This window comes from Somniosus microcephalus, unplaced genomic scaffold (assembly GCF_052327205.1).
Source record: "Somniosus microcephalus isolate GS21.2 unplaced genomic scaffold, FLI_Smic_1.0 scaffold4, whole genome shotgun sequence".
NCBI classification, from domain to species: domain Eukaryota; kingdom Metazoa; phylum Chordata; class Chondrichthyes; order Squaliformes; family Somniosidae; genus Somniosus; species Somniosus microcephalus.
In genome coordinates this window covers 1618688-1638303 of record NW_028225191.1, presented here as the reverse complement: position 1 = coordinate 1638303, position 19616 = coordinate 1618688, and the positions used below count along the sequence as shown (strand labels likewise).

The window sequence follows — 19616 nt, the reverse complement described above, 5'->3', positions numbered from 1 at the left end:
GGGAGTCGAGGACAAGGGGACATCACCTTAAAATCAGAGCCAGGCCATTCAGGAGAGAAGTTGGGAAACACTTCTTCACACAAAGGGTGGTAGAAGTGTGGAACCCTCTCCCACAGGAAGCAGTCGATGCCAGCTCAATTAATCATTTTAAATCCCAGAGCGATAGATTTTTGCTAGACGAGGGAGCAAAGGGATATGGAGCCAAGGCAGGTGGGTGGAGTTAAGACACAGATCGGCCATGATCTCATTGAATGGCGGAACAGGCTGGAGGGGCTGAATGGCCTCCTCCTGTTCCCATGCTCCTATTTACTCTATCAAAACCCTTCCTGTTTTGAACACCTGTATTAAATCTCCGCTGCACCTTCTCTGCTCCAAGGAGAACAATCCCAGCTTCTCCAGTCTCTCCACATAACTGAAATCCTCTGTGTATTTGTCGTGGGGCAGCAGGCTATAGCAAACAGCTTTCTTAAGAACATAAGAAATAGGAGCAGGAGCAGGCCATTCGGCCCTTCGAGCCTGCTCCGCCATTCAATAAGATCATGGCTGATCTTCTACCTCATCTCCACCTTCCCGCCCGATCCCCATATCCCTTGATTCCCCATGAGTCCCAAAATCTATCGATCTCAGCCTTGATTATACTCAATGACTGAGCCTCCACAGCCCTCTGGGGCAGAGAATTCCAAAGATTCACCACCCTCTGAGTGAAGACATTTCTCCTCATCTCAGTCCTAAATGGCCGACCCCTTATTCTGAGACTGTGACCCCTGGTTCTAGACTCCCCAGCCAGGGGAAACAGTCTCCCAGCATCTACCCTGTCAAGCCCTGTAAGAATTGTAGATGTTTCAATGACATCACCTCTCATTCTTCAAAATTCCTGGGAATATAGGCCCAGTCTCCTCAATCTCTCCTCATAGGACAATCCCCCCATCCCAGGAATCAGTCTGGTGAACCTTTGTTGCACTCCCTCTAAGGCAAGTATATCCTTCCTTAGGTAAGGAGACCAAAACTGTACACAATACTCCAGGTGTGGTCTCACCAAGGCCCTATATAATTGCAGTAAGACTTTACTCTTATACTCCAATCATAAGAAGTAGGAGCAGGAGTAGGCCATACGGCCCCTCGGGCCTGCTCCGCCATTCAATAAGATTATGGCTGATCCGAATCTAGACTCACGTCCACTTCCCTGCCCGCTCCCCGTAACCCCTAATTCCCTTATCTGCTAGGAAACTGTCTATCTCCATTTTAAATTTATTTAATTTTGCAGCTTCCACAGCTCTCTGGGGTAGCAAATTCCATAGATTTACTACCCTCCTGAGTGAAGAAGTTTCTCCTCATCTCAGTTTTGAAAGGGCAGCCCCTTATTCTTAGATTATGCCCCCTAGTTCTAATCTCACCCATCAGTGGAAACATCCTCCCCGCATCCACCCGATCAAGCCCCCTCACAATCTTATATGTTTCGATAAGACCGCCTCTCATTCTTCTGAACTCCAATGAGTAGAGTCCCAACCTACTCAACCTTTCCTCATACGTCAACCCCCTCATCTCCAGAATCAACCGAGTGAACCTTCTCTGAACCACCTCGAGAGCAAGTATATCTTTTCTTAAATATGGAAACCAAAACTGCACGCAGTATTCCAGGTGTGGCCTCACCAATACCCTGTATAACTGCAGCAAGACCTCCCTGTTTTTATACTCCATCCCCCTTGCAATAAAAGCCAAGATTCCATTGGCCTTCCTGATCACCTGCTGCACCTGCACACTAACTTTTTGTGTTCCATGCACCAGGACCCCCAGATCCCTTTGTACTGTAGCACTTTGCAGTTTCTCTCCATTTAGATAATAACTTGCTCTTTGATTTTTTCTGCCAAAGTGCATAACCTCACACTTTCCAACATTATGTTGCATCTGCCAAATCTCTGCCCACTCACTTAGCCTGTCTATGTCCTTTTGCAGGTTTTTTATCTCATCCTCACTCATTGCTTTCCCTCCCATCTTTGTATTGTCGGCAAACTTGGATATGTTGCACTCGGTCCCTTCCTCCAAATCGTTAATATAGATTGTAAAGAGTTGGGGTCCCAGCACTGACCCCTGCGGAACACCACTAGTTACTGATTGCCAGCCCGAGAATGAACCATTTATCCCAACTCTTTGTTATCTGTTAGATAGCCAATCTTCCACCCATGCCAGTATATTACCCCCAATCCTGTGATTTCTTATCTTGATCAGTAATCTTTTGTGTGGAACCTTGTCAAATGCCTTTTGGAAGTCCAAATACACTACATCCACTGGTTCCCCTTTATCCACCCTGTATGTTACACCCTCAAAGAATTCAAGCAAATTTGTCAAACATGACTTCCCCTTCATAAAACCATGCTGACTCTGTCCTATTAAATTATGTTTATCCAAATGCTCTGTTACTGTTTCCTTAATAATGGACTCCAACATTTTGCCAACCACAGATGTTAGGCTAACTGGTCGAAAGTTTCCAGCTTTTTGTCTACTTCCCTTCTTAAATAAGGGTGTTACATTAGCAGTTTTCCAATCTGCCGGGACCTTTCCTGAGTCCAGGGAGTTCTGGAAAATAATCACCAATGCATCCACAATCCCTACCGCCACTTCTCTCAAGACCCTAGGATGTCGGCCATCAGGTCCGGGGGATTTATCCGCCTTAAGTCCCTACAATCCTTTTGTAATAAAGACTAACGTACCATTTGCTTTCCTAATTGCTTGCTGCACCTGCGTGTTAAGATGAGAAATGATAAAGGCAAGAAGTCACTTGTGGGAGTGGTGTACAGGCCCCCTGACAGTAACCACACGGTAGGATGGAGTATAAAGGAAGAAATAATGGGAGCTTGTCAGAAAGGTATGGCAATAATCATGGGGGATTTTAATCTACATATAAACGGGAAAAATCAGATGGGCAAAGGTAACCTAGATGAGGAGTTCATAGAATGTTTTCGGGATAGTTTCTTAGAACAGCACGTTCTGGAGCCAACCAGAGAGCAGGCTATACTAGACCTGGTATTGTGCAGTGAGATAGGATTAATTAATGACCTCATAGTGAAGGCGCCCCTAGGTAGCAGCGATCATAATATGATTGAATTTTACATTCAGTTTGAGGGAGAGACGAGTGGGTCCAAGACTAGTATTTTAAACTTAAATAAGGGCAATTATGAGGGCATGAAAGCAGAGCGAGCTAAAGTGAACAGGCAAATTAGGTTAAGGGAGAGGTCAATAGAGTTGCAGTGGCAGACATTTAAGGGGATATTTCAGAATACACAGAATAGATACATTCCAACGAGAAAGAAAAATTCCAAGGGGAGGACCCACCATCTGTGGTTAACTAAAAAAGTTAATGATAGTATCAAACTTAAAGAAAAAGCATATAATTGTGCAAAGATGGCTGGCAGGTCAGAAGATTGGACAGAATATAAAAAACAGCAAAGAATGACTAAAAGATTAATAAGGAGAGAAAAATGAGAGTACCAGAGAAAGCTAGCTAGAAATATAAACACAGATAGTAAGAGTTTCTATAGATATTTAAAAAAGAAAAGAGTTAACAAAGTGAGCGTTGGTCCTATAGAAAGTGAGTCTGGGGAATTAATAATGGAAAATAAGGAGATGGCAGTTGAATTGAACAGGTATTTTGCATCGGTCTTCACTATAGAGGATTCAAGTAACATCCCAGAAATAGCTGTAAATCAGGAAATGGAAGGGAGGGAGGAACTCAAGAAAATTACAATCACCAGGGAAGTGGTACTGAGCAAATTGTTGGAGCTGTGGGCTGACAAGTCCCCGGGTCCTGATGGACTTCATCCTAGGGTCTTAAAAGAAGTGGCTAGTGAGATAGTTGATGCGTTGGTTTAAATTTTCCAAAATTCCCTAGATTTGGGGAAGGTTCCATTAGGTTGGAAAATAGCGAATGTAACTCCTTTACTCAAAGGGAGGGAGACAGAAAGCAGGAAACTACAGGCCAGTTAGCTTAACATCTGTCATCGGGAAGATGTTAGAAGCTATTATTAAAAACGTTATAGCAGGGCACTTGGAAAAGTTCAAGGTAATCAGGCAGAGTCAACATGGTTTTGTGAAAGGGAAATCATGTTTAACCAATTTATTGGAGTTCTTTGAGGAAGTAACATGTGCTGTGGATAAAGGGGAACTGGTGGATGTACTGTACTTAGATTTCCAGAAGGCATTTGATAAGGTGCCACATCAAAGACTATTGCGGAAAATAAAAGCTCATGGTGTAGGGAGTAACATGTTGGCATGGATAGAAGATTGGCTAGCTAATAGGAAACAGAGAGTAGGCATAAATGGGTCATTTTCTGGTTGGCAAGATGTAACGAGTGGTGTGCCACAGGGATCAGTGCTGGGACCTCAACTTTTTACAATTTATATAAATGACTTGGATGAAGGGACCGAAGGCATGGTTGCTAAATTTGCTGATGACACAAAGATAGGTAGGAAAGTAAATTGTGAAGAGGACATGACGAGGCTACAAAGAGATATAGATAAGTTAAGTGAGTGGGTAAAGATCTGGCAAATGGAGTATAATGTGGGAAAATGTGAAGTTGTCCATTTTGGCAGGATGTATAAAAAAGAAGCATATTATCTAAATGGTGAGAGATTGCAGAGCTCTGAGATGCAGAGGGATCTGGGTGTCCTAATGCATGAATCACAAAAGGTTAGTATTCAGGTACAACAAGTAATCAGGAAAGCTAATAGAATGTTATTGTTTATTGCGAGGGAAACTGAATACAAAAGTAGGGAGGTTATGCTTCAGTTATACAGGGCATTGGTGAGACCACATCTGGAGCACTGTGTACAGTATTGGTCTCCTTATTTAAGGAAGGATGTAAATGCGTTGGAAGCAGTTCAGAGAAGGTTTACTAGACTAATACCTGGAATGGGTGGGTTGTCTTATGAGGAAAGGTTGGACAGGCTAGGCTTGTATCTGCTGGAGTTTAGAAGAGTAAGAGGTGACTTGATTGAAACATCTCAGATCCTGAGGGGTCTGGACAGGGTGGATGTGGAGAGGATGTTTCCTCTTGTGGGAGAATCTAGAACTAGGGGTCACGGTTTAAAAATAAGGGGTCACCCATTTAAGACAGAGATGAGGAGAAATCTTTTCTCACAGAGGGTCGTGAGACTTTGGAACTCTCTTCCTCAGAGGGCAGTGGAAGCAGAGTCTTTGAATATTTTTAAGGCAGAGGTAGATAGATTCTTGATAAGCAAGGGGGTGAAAGGTTATCGGGGGTAGGTGGGAATGTGGAGTAATCAGGTCAGCCATGATCTTATTGAATGGCGGAGCAGGCTCGAGGGGCCGAGTGGCCTACTCCTGCTCCTAATTCGTATGTTCGTATGTAACCTGTGCAGCAGCTGGGGCCTGAAAATCAACTTCACTGCCCCTGGGCTGGGAAAGGGGGACATGAGGTAACATTCTCCCTCTTACCCCTTTCTACACTTCTTTTACAGGGTTTTAGAAGTGGAGCATTTACAGACAGGAAGCTCAGACCGAACATCACGTCAAGATCAGACAGTCACTCGATTCATCAGGACCTGATTCAGTCGCTCCTCCAATCTGCTGGCACACCAGCGTGTTCACACTAATGAAAGACCTTTTAAATGTTCTGAGTGTGGGAAGAGATTTAAAGGGTCCCAGGACCTGAACAGGCACCAGCTGGAGAAAGCAGGAGAGATTATGTTCACCTGCTCAGTGTGTGGGAAGGAATTCACTCGGTCCTCGAATCTGCTGGCACACCAACGAGTTCACACTGGGGAGAGGCTGGTGAAACATTCTGACTGTGGGAAAAGCTTTAAAATCTCCCAGAAGCTGAAGGGACACCAGCTGGAGAGAGCAGGAAAGAGGCCATTCACCTGCTGCGTGTGTGGGATGGGATTCACTCGGTCATTCAATCTGCTGAGACACCAGCAAGTTCACACTGATGAGAGACCATTTAAGTGTTCTGACTGTGGGAAGAGCTTTAAAAGCTCTGGGGATCTGAAAGAACACCAGCGAGCTCACACTGATGAGAGACTATTTAAATGTTCTGACTGTGGGAAGAGCTTTAAACGCTCTGGACATTTGACGGCACACCAGCGAGTTCACACTGGGGAGTGACTGTTCACCTGCTCCGTGTGTGGGCAGGGATTCACTCGGTCCTCAACACTGCTAGAACACCAACAAGTTCACACCGGGGAGCGGCCTTTCACCTGCTCTGTGTGTGGGAAGGGATTCACTCAGTCATCCCACCTGCTGCCACACCAGCGAGTTCACACTGGGGAGAGGCCGTTCACCTGCTCTGTGTGTGGGAAGGGATTCACTCAGTCATCCCACCTGCTGAGACACCAGCGAGGTCACACTAATGAAAGGCCTTTCACCTGCTCTGTGTGTGGGAAGGGATTCACTCAGTCATCCCACCTGCTGACACACCAGCGAGTTCACACTGGGGAGAGGTCGTTCACCTGCTCTGTGTGTGGGAAGGGATTCACTCAGTTATCCCACCTGCTGACACACCAGCGAGTTCACACTGGGGAGAGGCCTTTCACCTGCTCTGTGTGTGGGAAGGGATTCACTCAGTCATCCCACCTGCTGACACACCAGCGAGTTCACACTGGGGAGAGGCCTTTCACCTGCTCTGTGTGTGGGAAGGGATTCACTCAGTCATCCCACCTGCTGACACACCAGCGAGTTCACACTAATGAAAGGCCTTTCACCTGCTCTGTGTGTGGGAAGGGATTAACTCAGTCATCCCACCTGCTGACACACCAGCGAGTTCACACTGGGGAGAGGCCTTTCACCTGCTCTGTGTGTGGGAAGGGATTCACTCATTCATCCCACCTGCTGACACACCAGCGAGTTCACACTAATGAAAGGCCTTTCACCTGCTCTGTGTGTGGGAAGGGATTCACTCAGTCATCCCACCTGCTGAGACACCAACGAGTTCACACTGTTCTGTAGCTGGGGCGACATGAACATGGAATGGATGAATGTTTTAGAAATTCTTGGACTGCTGTTTAATCTTTAAGATTTTTGTGCTGATGATTCCCTTTGTTTGACTGTTGATGGTGTTACATAGAATGTACAGCACAGAAACAGGCCATTCGGCCCAACTGGTCCATGCCAGTGTTTATGCCCCACACCCACCCTACTTCAATTAACCCGATCAACACATCCTCCCATTCCTTTCTCCCTTGTGGGGCTTCCCCATAAATCCATCTGTGCTGTTCACCTCAACTACTCCCTGTGGTAGCGAGTTCCCCATTCTCACCACTCTCTAGGTAAAGACATTTCTCCTGAATTCCCTACTTGATCTGTCAGAGACTATTTTATATTGATGGCCCCTTAAATATGATGAGATTCTGTTAAGCTGACCAGTATGTTGTTGTACTTTGTCTTTTTCTGATGGATGAAACATTACTGAGCCCCTGTACCCGTGTTATGGGATGAAGTGCCAGACAAGTGAAGGCACAACGTCTGGGTTTGAATCTAATAATAACCTCACGGACCGTATAGTTGTGATAACCCGACGGTCTTGTGGTTATAGTCTGGTCACAGATGGACTAAATTCCCTGAATTAGCAGGAGTTCAGGAGGCAGTCAACAGACGGGTCCAAACAATCTCATTTCCTGAGCGGTAACCAAGCTTGTGTATAAGAACAGGCCACTTAAGCCATTGTCAGTTGGAACAGACTCGAGAAGGTCCTAGTAAAGGACCTAGAAAATGTCCTAGTAAAGGATCCCCTTGGAATGAGTGACCATAACATGGTTGAATTCCATATTCAATTAGAGGGTGAGAAGGTTGGCTCTCAAACAAGCGTGCTAAGCTTGAATAAAGGAGACTATGAAGGTATGAGAGCGGAATTGAATAGAGTGGATTGGGAAAATAGATTAAAGGGTAAGACGATACATGATCAGTGGTGTACATTTAAGGAGTTATTTTACAACTTCCAAAAAATATATATTCCACTGAGAAGAAAAGGGTGTAAAAGAAAAGACAGCCATCCATGGATAAGTAAGGAAATTAAGGATAGCATTCGACTATAAACAAGGGCATATAAGGTAGCCAAATCTAGTGGGAGGATCGAGGATTGAGAAAACTTTAAAAGACAGCAAAAAATAACAAACATTGATTAAGAAAGGGAAGATAGATTATGAAAGTAAATTAGCAAAAAATATAAAAACAGATAGTAAGAGTTTTTATAGTTATATAAAAAGAAAAAGGGTGGCTAAAGTAAATGTTGGCCCCTTAGAGGATGAGACCGGGGAATTAATGGTGGGAAATATGGAGATGGCAAAAACACTGAATGAATATTTTGTATCAGTCTTTACAGTAGAAGACACTAAGAATATCCCAACACTGGACAAACAGGGGGCTATAGGGGGGGAGGAGCTAAACACGATCAAAATCACTAAGGAAGTGGTACTCGGTAAAATAATGGGACTCAAGGCGGATAAATCACCTGGACCTGATGGCTTACATCCTAGGGTCTTAAGGGAAGTGGCGGTAGGGATTGTGGATGCATTGGTAATAATTTTCCAAAACTCCCTGGACTCCGCAAAGGTCCCAGCAGACTGGAAAACTGCTAATGTAACGCCCTTATTTAAAAAGGGCAGTAGACGGAAGGCTGGAAACTATAGCCTAACATCTGTGGTAGGTAAAATATTGGAGTCCATTATTAAGGAGACAGTAACAGGACATTTGGATAATCATAATTTAATAGGACAAAGTCAGCATGGTTTTATGAAGGGGAAGTCATGTTTGACAAATTTGCTGGAGTTCTTTGAGGAAGTAACATATAGGGTGGATAAAGGGGAACCAGTGGACGTAGTGTATTTAGACTTCCAAAAGGCATTTGACAAGGTGCCACACAAAAGATTATTGCTTAAGATAAAAAATCATGGGATTGGGGGTAATATTCTGGCATGGATAGAGGATTGGCTATCTAACAGAAGGCAGAGAGTTGGGATAAATGGTTCATTCTCGGACTGGCAATCAGTAACTAGTGGTGTTCCACAGGGTTCAGTGCTGGGTCCCCAACTCTTTACAATCTATATTAACGAATTGGAGGAGGGGACTGAGTGTAACATATCAAAGTTTGCAGATGATACTAAGATGGGAGGGAAAGTAGTGAGTGAGGAGGACATAAAAAACCTGCAAGGGGACATAGACAGGCTAAGTAAGTGGGCAGAGATTTGGCAGATGGAATACAATACTGGAAAGTGTGAGGTTATGCACTTTGGCAGGAAAAATCGTAGAGCAAGTTATTATCTTAATGGCAAGAAACTGGAAAGTACTGAAGTACAAAGGGATCTGGGGGTCCTGGTGCACGAAACTCAAAAGGTTAGTATGCAGGTGCAGCAAGTGATTAAGAAGGCCAATGGAATGTTGGCTTTCATTGCTAGGGGGATAGAATATAAAAATAGGGAGGTATTGCTTCAGTTGTACAAGGTATTGGTGAGACCGCACCTGGAATACTGCATACAGTTTTGGTGTCCATACTTAAGAAAAGACATACTTGCTCGCGAGTCAGTACAAAGAAGGTTCACTCGGTTAATCCCGGGGATGAGGGGATGGACATATGAGGAGAGGTTGAGTCGATTGGGACTCTACTCATTGGAGTTCAGAAGGATGAGAGGCGATCTTATTGAAACATACAAGATTGTGAAGGGGTTGGATCGGGTGGATGCGGGGAGGATGTTCCCGATGATGGGTGAAACTAGAACTAGGGGGCATAGTCTTAGAATAAGGGGCTGCTCTTTCAAAACTGAGATGAGGAGGAACTACTTCACTCAGAGGGTGGTAGGTCCATGGAATATGCTGCCCCAAAAAGCTGTAGAAGCTACATCATTACATAAATTTAAAACAGAAATAGACAGTTTCCTAGAAGTAAAGGGAATAAAGGGTTATGGGGAGCGGGCAGGAATTTGGACATGAGTCTAGGTTCGGATCGGTCATGGCCCTGTGGGTAGCGGAGTGGGCCCAGGGGCCGTGTAGCCTGATCCTGCTCCTAATTCTGTTAGATTCAGGAGATGGTTCTGTGATAGTAGATTGGCGGTTAGGATCAGATCAGCCATGATCTTATTGAATGGCGGAGCAGGCTCGAGGGGCCGATTGGCCTACTCCTGCTTCTATTTCTTATGTTCTTAAGATCGCGCGTGAATCCACTGTACTTCTATTCTCCAGATTGAGGGCATTATCACCTGATCTGTGTTATGCAGCGCTCTTAATAAAGCCTGGAGAGACAATTTGTGTTCTTGTGAGCTTGATTATCTGGTGTCCGAAACCCTGGGACTCCCGCTCATTTGTCAACCTCAGTGTGTGGAAAGGGATTCCCTGGTGTATCCCACCCGCTGACACACCAGCGTGTCCACATTGTGACTGCGGTGGGTCGATTCCACTGTTTCCGATGCCTTTAATCACATCCAGGACTGAACCATGTTAATTCAGGCAACTGGGGCTTGTTAATGTTAAGAGCCCCCAATAACTGGGCTGGATTTAAAGATTATTCCCTGTTCTCTCAGTACCAGTGAGCAGAGAGAAGCTGATGTTATAGAATCATAGAGCACAGTAGGATGCCTTTCGGCCCATCATGCTGGTGCCAGCTCTCTGAAAGAGCGATGCAATTAGTCCCACTGCCCTGCTATTTCCCCACACCTCTGCAAATTTCTGCTTTTAGTATATATCCAATTCCCTTTTGAAAGTTACTATTGAATCTGCTTCCACCTCCCATTCAGGCAGTGCATTCCAGATCATCACAATTCGCTGTGTAAAAAAAGTCTCCTCATTTCCTCTCTCGATTCTTTTGCCAATGATCTGAAATCTGTGTCCTCTCGTTACCGACCCTCCTGCCAGTGACAACAGCTTCTCCTTGTTTGCTCGATCAAAACCCCTCATAATTTTGAGCACCTCGACCATAGCTCCACTTAACCGTCTCTGCTCCAAGTTATATTGCCGTTATTTTGTGAATTGTTGCTGTGATCGAGGTGCTGGATGTCCGTGCCTGGGGAATGGGACATTCTATCCTCGTGAGCACCGAGTGTCAGCATCCAGCAATCTCTGGTCAGGGACTGTCTTTTTAAACTGCCTCACCTGAGCTTTTTGACTCCCTGATTTCATTATTAAACATTTCAGAGTTTTTGCAGAGTGACCAAGGCTGAACAGATAAATGTGAGGTATTACATTTTGGTAGGAAGAATGGGGAGGTCACTTATCACTTGGAGGGTGCGAGTCTAGGTGGGGTAGAGGAGCAAAGGGATCTCGGAGTACAAATACACAAATTACTAAAAGTTGCGACACAGGTTAGCAAGGCCATAAAAAAGCAAACCAAGCACTAGGGTTTATTTCTAGAGGGATAGAATTGAAAAGTAGTGAAGTTATGCTAAACCTGTATCGAACCTTGGTTAGACCACACTTAGAGTACTGTGTACAGTTCTGGTCGCCATATTATAAAAAGGATATAGAGGCACTGGAGAGGGTGCAGAGAAGATTTACAAGGATGATACCAGAAATGCGAGGGTATACATATCAGGAAAGGATGAACAGGCTGGGTCTCTTTTCTCTTGAAAACAGAAGGCTGAGGGGTGACCTAATAGAGGTCTTTAAAATTATGAAAAATGTTGATAGAGTGGATACAGAGAGAATGTTTCCACTTGTGGGGAAGAGCATAACTAGAGGCCTCAATATAAGATAGTCACCAAGAAATCCAATAGGGAATTCAGAAGAAACTTCTTTACCCAGAGAGTGGTGAGAATGTGGAACTCGCTGCCACAGGGAGTGGTTGAAGCGAATAGTATCGATGTATTTAAGGGGAGGCTAGACAAGCATATGAGGGAGAAGGGAATCGAGGGTTATGCTGATAGATTTAGATGAGGAAAGACGGGAGGAGGCTCGAGTGGAGCATAAACACCGGCATGGACTGGTTGGGCCGAATGGCCTGTTTCTGTGCCGTATATCCGATGTAATCCTATGTCAAGTATCCCAGCTGGCTTAGCTCCAGGCACTTTAGCTCAGTGGGCAGCACTCTCACCTCTGAGTCAGAAGGTCGTGGGTTCAAGTCCCAGTCCAGAGACTTGAGCATAAAAATCTAGGCTGACACTCCAGTACTGAGAGAGTGCTGCACTGTCAGAGGTGCCGTCTTTCGGATGAGATGTTAAACCGAGGCCCCCGTCTGCTCTTTCAGGTGGATGTAAAAGATCCCATGGCACTACATTGAAGAAGAGCAGGGGAGTTCTCCCCGGTGTCCCGGGGCCAATATTTATCCCTCAATCAATATCACTGAAATAGATTATCTGGTCATTGTCACATTGCTGTTTGTGGGAGCTTGCTGTGCGCCAATTGGCTGCTGCGTTTCCTACATTACAACAGTGACTACATGATATGCCTATCAATTAGTCCAATAAAAGGCGACGAGTTAAGAACGTAACTGAAGGTTTTTATTGGCTAAATAACAGAGCCCACCCTCGTGGGTGATCCGATCCAACAGGGAGGAATACTAGCCAGTCAGCTACCTTTATACCTGGGCAGGTAATGGGCGGAGTCGGAGGTGGTCAGCCCAGGTATAACAGTGCGACAAGAGGCGACCTCGTGTAGTGATGTAACAGTGAGAACAATATACAGTGATAACTATAACAGTGGTTTACCACATTCACCCCTTGTTTAGATTAGAGTCCGGCGGGGTGAAGTGTATTACCAGCTCTGGTATGTCAGTCTGTCCGGAGGCTTCGTTAGCCTCTCCGATCGTCGCAGCGGCGGTGTTACATTATCCGGTGTTAAAGCTGGTGTCTGCGTAGTCGGCAAAGGCTCGTGGGGTTCCGGCATGCCGTCTACCTCGGCTGGACTCGGGGGGTTGGGAGGGGGGGGTGAGGGTGCGAGGTCTCGTAAGGAGACAGTGTCCTCCCGTCCGTCTGGGTAAGCCACATAGGCGTACTGGGGGTTGGCGTGCAGGAGGTTCACCTTCTCGACCAGGGGGTCCGTTTTATGGGCCCTCACGTGCTTTCGCAGCAAGACGGGTCCCGGAGAGGTCAGCCAGGTTGGTAGGGTGGTTCCCGTAGTCGACTTCCTGGGGAAGACAAACATTCGAGCATGGGGGGTGGTGTTAATGGCAGTGCAAAGTAGTGACCAGATGGAGTGCAGCGCAATCGGGAGGACCTCTTGCCAGCGGGAGGTTGGGAGGCCCTTAGACTTTAAGGCTAAGAGGGTGGCCTTCCATACCGTTGCGTTCTCTCTTTCCACCTGGCCGTTCCCTCGGGGGTTGTAGCTGGTGGTCCTGCTTGCTGCAATACCCCTCTCCAATAGGAACTGACGGAGTTCCTCGCTCATGAAGGAGGCGCCCCGGTCACTATGTATATAGTTCGGGAACCCGAACAAGGCGAAGAGTTTGTTCAGGCATTTAATGACCGTGTTACTGGTCATGTCTGGGCAGGGGAAGGCAAAGGGGAAACGGGAGTACTCATCAACGATGTTGAGGAAGTACACATTACGGTCGGATGACGGTCGGGGCCCCTTGAAGTCGATGCTCAGACGCTCGAAGGGGCGGGTGGCCTTGATCAGGCTTGCTCTGTCCGGCTTATAGAAGTGCGGTTTGCACTCAGCACAGATCTGGCAGTTCCTGGTCATGGTCCTGACCTCCTCGATGGAGTATGGCAGGTTGCGGGCCTTAATGAAATGGTAGAGTCTGGTGACTCCGGGGTGGCAGAGGTCATTGTGGAGGGTCTGAAGTCTATCACTTTGCGCGCTGGCGCATGTAATGCGTGAAAGAGCATCAGGGGGGTCGTTCAGTTTACCGGGCCGGTACAAGATCTCAATCATAGGTGGAAAGCTCGATTCTCCACCTCAAGATTTTGTCGTTCTTGATCTTGCCCCTCAGCTTGTTATTAAACATGAAGGCAACCGAGCGTTGGTCGGTGAGGAGGGTAAATCGTTTGCCTGCCAAGTAGTGCCTCCAGCGCTGTACTGCCTCCACAATTGCCTGGGCTTCCTTCTCGACCGACGAGTGTCGGGTCTCGGGGCCCTGTAGGGTCCTTGAGAAGAAGGCTACCGGCCTACCCTCCTGGTTAAGGGTAGCGGCTAGGGCGAAGTCGGATGCATCGCTCTCCACTTGGAAGGGGATTGACTCATCCACTGCGTGCATTGTGGCCTTGGCTATGTCTCCCTTAATGAGGGAGAAGGCCGCGCACGCCTCTTCCGTGAGGGGGAAGGATGTGGTTTTCAGGAGGGGTCTGGCTTTGTCCGCATAATTGGGTACCCATTGGGCATAGTAGGCGAAAAGCCCCAGGGTTCTCCTAAGTGCTTTTGGACAGTGGGGGAGGGGTAGCTCCATGAGGGGGCAGCCAATAAAATTGATATGCCTATCAATTAGTCCAATAAAAGGCGACGAGTTAAGAACGTAACTGAAGGTTTTTATTGGCTAAATAACAGAGCCCACCCTCGTGGGTGATCCGATCCAACAGGGAGGAATACTAGCCAGTCAGCTACCTTTATACCTGGGCAGGTAATGGGCGGAGTCGGAGGTGGTCAGCCCAGGTATAACAGTGCGACAAGAGGCGACCTCGTGTAGTGATGTAACAGTGAGAACAATATACAGTGATAACTATAACAGTGGTTTACCACACTACACTTCAGAAGTTCTTCATTGGCTGTAAAATGCTCTGGGACATCCTGAGGTTGTGAAAGGCGCCACTGATGAGAATCCATTTAAATGTTCTGACTGTGGGAAGAGCTTTAAATACTTCGGGGAGTCCTGAAGCAACACCAGCTTGTTCACACTGATGAGAATCCATTTAAATGTTCTGACTGTCAGAAGAGCTTTAAATACTCCGGGGAGTCCTGAAGCAACACCAGCTTGTTCACACTGATGAGAATCCATTTAAATGTTCTGACTGTGGGAAGAGCTTTAAATGCTCCGGGGCTCTGACCAGACACCAGCGAGTTCACACCGGGGAGAGGCCGTTCACCTGCTCTGTGTGTGGGAAGGGATTCTTGCAGTCCACCAACCTGCTGGCACGCCAGCTTGTTCACACTGATGAGAGAGCCTTTAAATGTTCTGACTGTGGGAAGAGCTTTAAAAACTCGTATAATCTGCTGAGACACCAGCGAGTTCACACTGTTCTGTAGCGCAGGGCCCTGCAGATAGATGGGGAGACATGAACGTGGAATGGACAAATATTTTATAAATTCTTGTACTGCTGTTTAATCTTTCAAACTGTTGTGCTGATGATTCCCTTTATTGACTTCATGTTATTTTGCTATTTTCCCTTATCACAGGCAATTGCCTATTAAAAGTCAACCATGTGCCCCCTTTTTAAAGGGGCATGAGAAATAAGAGCAGGAGTTGGCCATACGGCCCCTCGAGCCTGCTCCGCCATTCAATAAGATCATGGCTGATCATCGACCTCAACTCCACTTTCCCGCCCGATCTCCATGTCCCTTGATTCCCCTAGAGTCCAACAATCTATCGATCTCAGCCTTGAATATACTCAAAGACTCAGCATTCACAGCCCTCTGGGGCAGAGAATTCCAGAGATTCACAACCCTCTGAGTGAAGAAATTCCTCCTCATCTCAGTCTTAAATGGCCGACCCCTTATCCTGAGACTATGGCCCCTAGTTCTAGACACTCCAGCCAGGGGAAACAACCTCTCAGCATTCACCCTGTCAATCCCCTTCAGAATCTTGTATGGACCAAGTTCCCTGAATTAGCAGGAGTTCAGGAGGCGGTCAACAGACCAAACAATCCCATTTCCTGAGCGGTAACCAAGCTTGTGTATAAGAACAGGCCACTTAAGCTGTTGTCAGTTGGAACAGACTCGAGAAGATCGCGCACGAATCCACTGTACTTCTATTCTCCAGATTGAGGGAATTATCACCCGACCTGTGTTATGCAGCGCCCTTAATAAAGCCTGGAGAGACAAATTGTGTTCTTGTGAGCTTGATTATCTGGGTTCCAAAACCCTGGGACTCCCGATCATTAGAGTCAACCTCAGTGTGTGGAAAGGGGTTCCCTGGTGTATCCCACCCGCTGACACACCAGAGTGTCCACATTGTGTCTCAATTTCTCTGCTCCCCTCACTCACTCCAACCTCCCTCCCTCTGAGCTTGCAGTATCCCGTTCTCTCCGATCCAACCCTAACATTGTCATTAAACCTGCTGACAAGGATGGTGCTGTTTTTTGGTGAACCAATCTCTACTGTGCGGAGGCTGAACACCAACTCACTGACACCTCCTCCTACCACCCCCTGGACCATGACCCCACTACCACATCAAGCCATTGTTTCCAGGACTGTCACTGACCTCGTCTCCTCTGGAGATCTTCCCTCCATGGCTGTGAACCTCATAGTCCCCCAACCCTGCACAGCCCGCTTCTACCTCCTTCCCAAGATCCACAAACAGGGCTGCCCTGGTAGACCCATCGATTCAGCCTGTTCTTGCCTCATGGAACTGATTTCTTCCTATCTCGACTCTCCTTTTTTCTCCCCTTGTCCAGTCTCTTCCCACCTACATTCACGACTCTTCCGCCACTTTAACAGTTTCCAGTTTCCTGGCCCCAACCATCTCCTTTTCACTATGGACGTCCAATCCCTCTACACCTCCATCCCCCACCAGGACGGCCTGAGGGCGCTCCACTTCTTCCTTGAACAGAGGCCCAACCAGTCCACATCCACCACCACCCTCCTCTGCCTGGCTGAGCTTGTTCTCACATTGAACAACTTCTCCTTTGACTCCACTCACTTCCTCCAAATTAAAGGTGTTGCTATGGGAACCCGCATGGGCCCTAGCTATGCCTGCCTTTTTGTGAGATATGGGGATCATTCTTTAAGAACATAAGAAATAGGAGCAGGAGTGGGCCATATGGCCCCTCGAGCCTGCTCCGCCATTCAATAAGATCAGGGCTGATCATCGACCTCAACTCCACTTTCCCCCCCGATCTCCATATCCCTTGATTCCCCCAGAGTCCAACAATCTATCGATCTCAGCCTTGAATATACTCAAAGACTCAGCATTCACAGCCCTCTGGGGCAGAGAATTCCAAAGATTCACAACCCTCTGAGTGAAGAAATTCCTCCTCATCTCAGTCTTAAATGGCCGACCCCTTATCCTGAGACTATGCCCCCTAGTTCTAGACACTCCAGCCAGGGGAAACAACCTCTCAGCATCTACCCTGTCAATCCCCTTCAGAATCTTGTATGTTTCAATTAGATCACCTCTCATTCTTCTAAACTCCAGAGAGTATAGGCCCATTCTACACAATCTCTCATCATAGGACAGCCCTCTCATCCCAGGAATCAATCTAGTGAACCTTTGTTGCACCGCCTCCAAGGCAAGTATATCCTTCCTTAGATAAGGAGACCAAAACTGTGCCCAGTACTCCAGGTGTGGTCTCACCAAGGCCCTGTACAATTGTAGCAAGACTTCCTTACTCTTATACTCCAACCCCCTTGCAATAAAGGCCAACATACCATTTGCCTTCCTTATTGCTTGCTGTACCTGCATGCTAGCTTTGTTCCAGTCCTACTCAGGTCCCCTCCCTCACCTCTTCTTCGGGTACATTGATGACTGTATTGGTACCGTTTCCTGCTCTCGCCCTGAACTACAACATTTCATTCACCTTGCTTCCAATTTCCACCCTTCCCTCACCTTCACATGGTCCATCTCTGACTCTTCCCTTCCTCGACTTCTCTGTCTCCATTTCTAGGGATAGGCTATCGACCAACATCTACTATAAGCCCACTGACTACCATAGCTACCTGGACTACACTTCCTCCCACCCCGCCTCCTGTAAGGACTCTATTCCATTCTCCCTGTTTCTCCATCTCCGCCGCATCTGTTCTGCTGATGCCACCTTCCATACTAGTGCTCCCGGTATGTCTTCCTTTTTCCTCAACCGAGGACACCCCTCTACCGTGGTTGACACGGCCCTTGACCGTGTCCATTCTAGTTCCTGCACTTCTGTTCTCACCGCTTCCCCTCCCTCCCAGAACCACGACAGGGTTCCCCTTGTCCTCACCTTTTACCCCACCAGCCTCCACATTCAATGGATCATCCTCCACCATTTCTGCCACCTCCAGCGTGATCCCACCACCAAACACATCTTCCCCTCCCTCCCCTTTCAGCATTCTGAAGGGACCGCTCCCTCCGCGACACCCTGCTCCACTGCTCAATCACCCCCAACACCCTTTCCTCTTCGCCCGGCACCTTCACGTGCAAGCGCAGGAGATGTAACACCTGCCCTTTTACTTCCTCCCTTCCCACTGTCCAGGGCCCCAAACACCCCTTCCAGGTGAAACAGCGATTTACTTGTACTTCTTGCAATCTAGTATACTGTATTCGCTGCTCACGATGTGGCCTCCTCTACATTGGGGAGACCAAACGCAGATTGGGTGACCGCTTTGAGGAACACCTCCGTTCAGTCCGTAAGGGTGACCCCGAGCTTCCGGTCGCCTGTCACTTTAATTCTCCACTCCACTCCCACTCGGACCTCTCTGTCCTCGGCCTCTTACACTGTTCCAACGAAGCTCAACGTAAGCTCAAGGAACAGCTCCTCATCTTTCAATTAGGCGCTTTACAGCCTTCTGGACTCAACATAGAGTTCAACAATTTCAGACTATAACTGTTGTGTATGTACCTTTAAGGGAATAACTGGTCTCAGACTGCAGTACCGGCAGTGACCACCCCTGTATAAAAGGCCCTAGCAGGCTTCTGCAGTTTCAGTTTCCAGGTTGTCTCCATTCAGTAAAGACTTGTTATAATCAACTCCTGCAGTCCGTGTCTCAATTATACACGGACATAATACTGGCGACGAGGAAGAAATGAACTTACCTGCAACTCGGCAGCACCTCAGACGACGTTATTGAAGGTCGAAGCCAGAAGAAAGAAAAAAAAGAATCCAAAGAAACTTGAGAAACGGGCGTCGACCGTGGGCAACCGCCCTCCAAATCATCGAATTGAAAAGTGCAGGAGAGACTGTTGAGAGCCAGCCTTGGTCCTCCAATCTGTGGTTTCCCAGCTAATCGGGCTGGTGGCAGGTAGTGCACTGATCCTTCCTGGGCTGCGGCGGGCTAGAGCTCGATTGGGTGGCTCTGCAACGGGGCCGGGCAGCGAGTCGGGAAGCAAAGAGAGAGAGAGAGGGTGGAGCACACAGGGCGCGGCCGGTGCTTCGAAGCCGGGCAGAGTTCGGACCTAAGAAGAGGGAGGGAAGTGTCCCAGAGGGTCCGCTCCATGACGGGAATGGTTCTTCAATTAACGGAGCAAATATTGAAGCACGATAGAAAAATAAAAATACCGCGGAGAGCGGCGTTGGCAGCAGCGATCGGGGAGGCGCGAAGACCATAGGGCGTCGCCATTACATAGAAACATAGAGATAGGAACAGGAGTAGGCCATTCGGCCCTTCGAGCCTGCTCCGCCATTCAATGAGATCATGGCTGATCTTCATCTGAGATCTTAGCTGATCTTACCAGTTCAGTACCCCGTCCCCGCCTTTTCTCCGTAACCCTTAATCCCCTTAGCCTTCAGAAATATATCCAATTCTCTCTTGAAAATATTTGTTGAATTAGCCTTCACAGCCCTCTGTGGCAGGGAATTCCACAGGCTCACCACTCTTTGAGTGAAGAAATTCTTCC

At 47.3% G+C, this 19616-nt stretch overlaps 1 pseudogene; it reads left to right on the top strand.

The window, feature by feature from the left end:
• The first annotated feature begins 5673 nt into the window (after nucleotides 1-5673).
• Nucleotides 5674-7171, top strand: LOC147084043 (uncharacterized; annotated as a pseudogene).
• Nucleotides 7172-19616: the final 12445 nt, after the last annotated feature.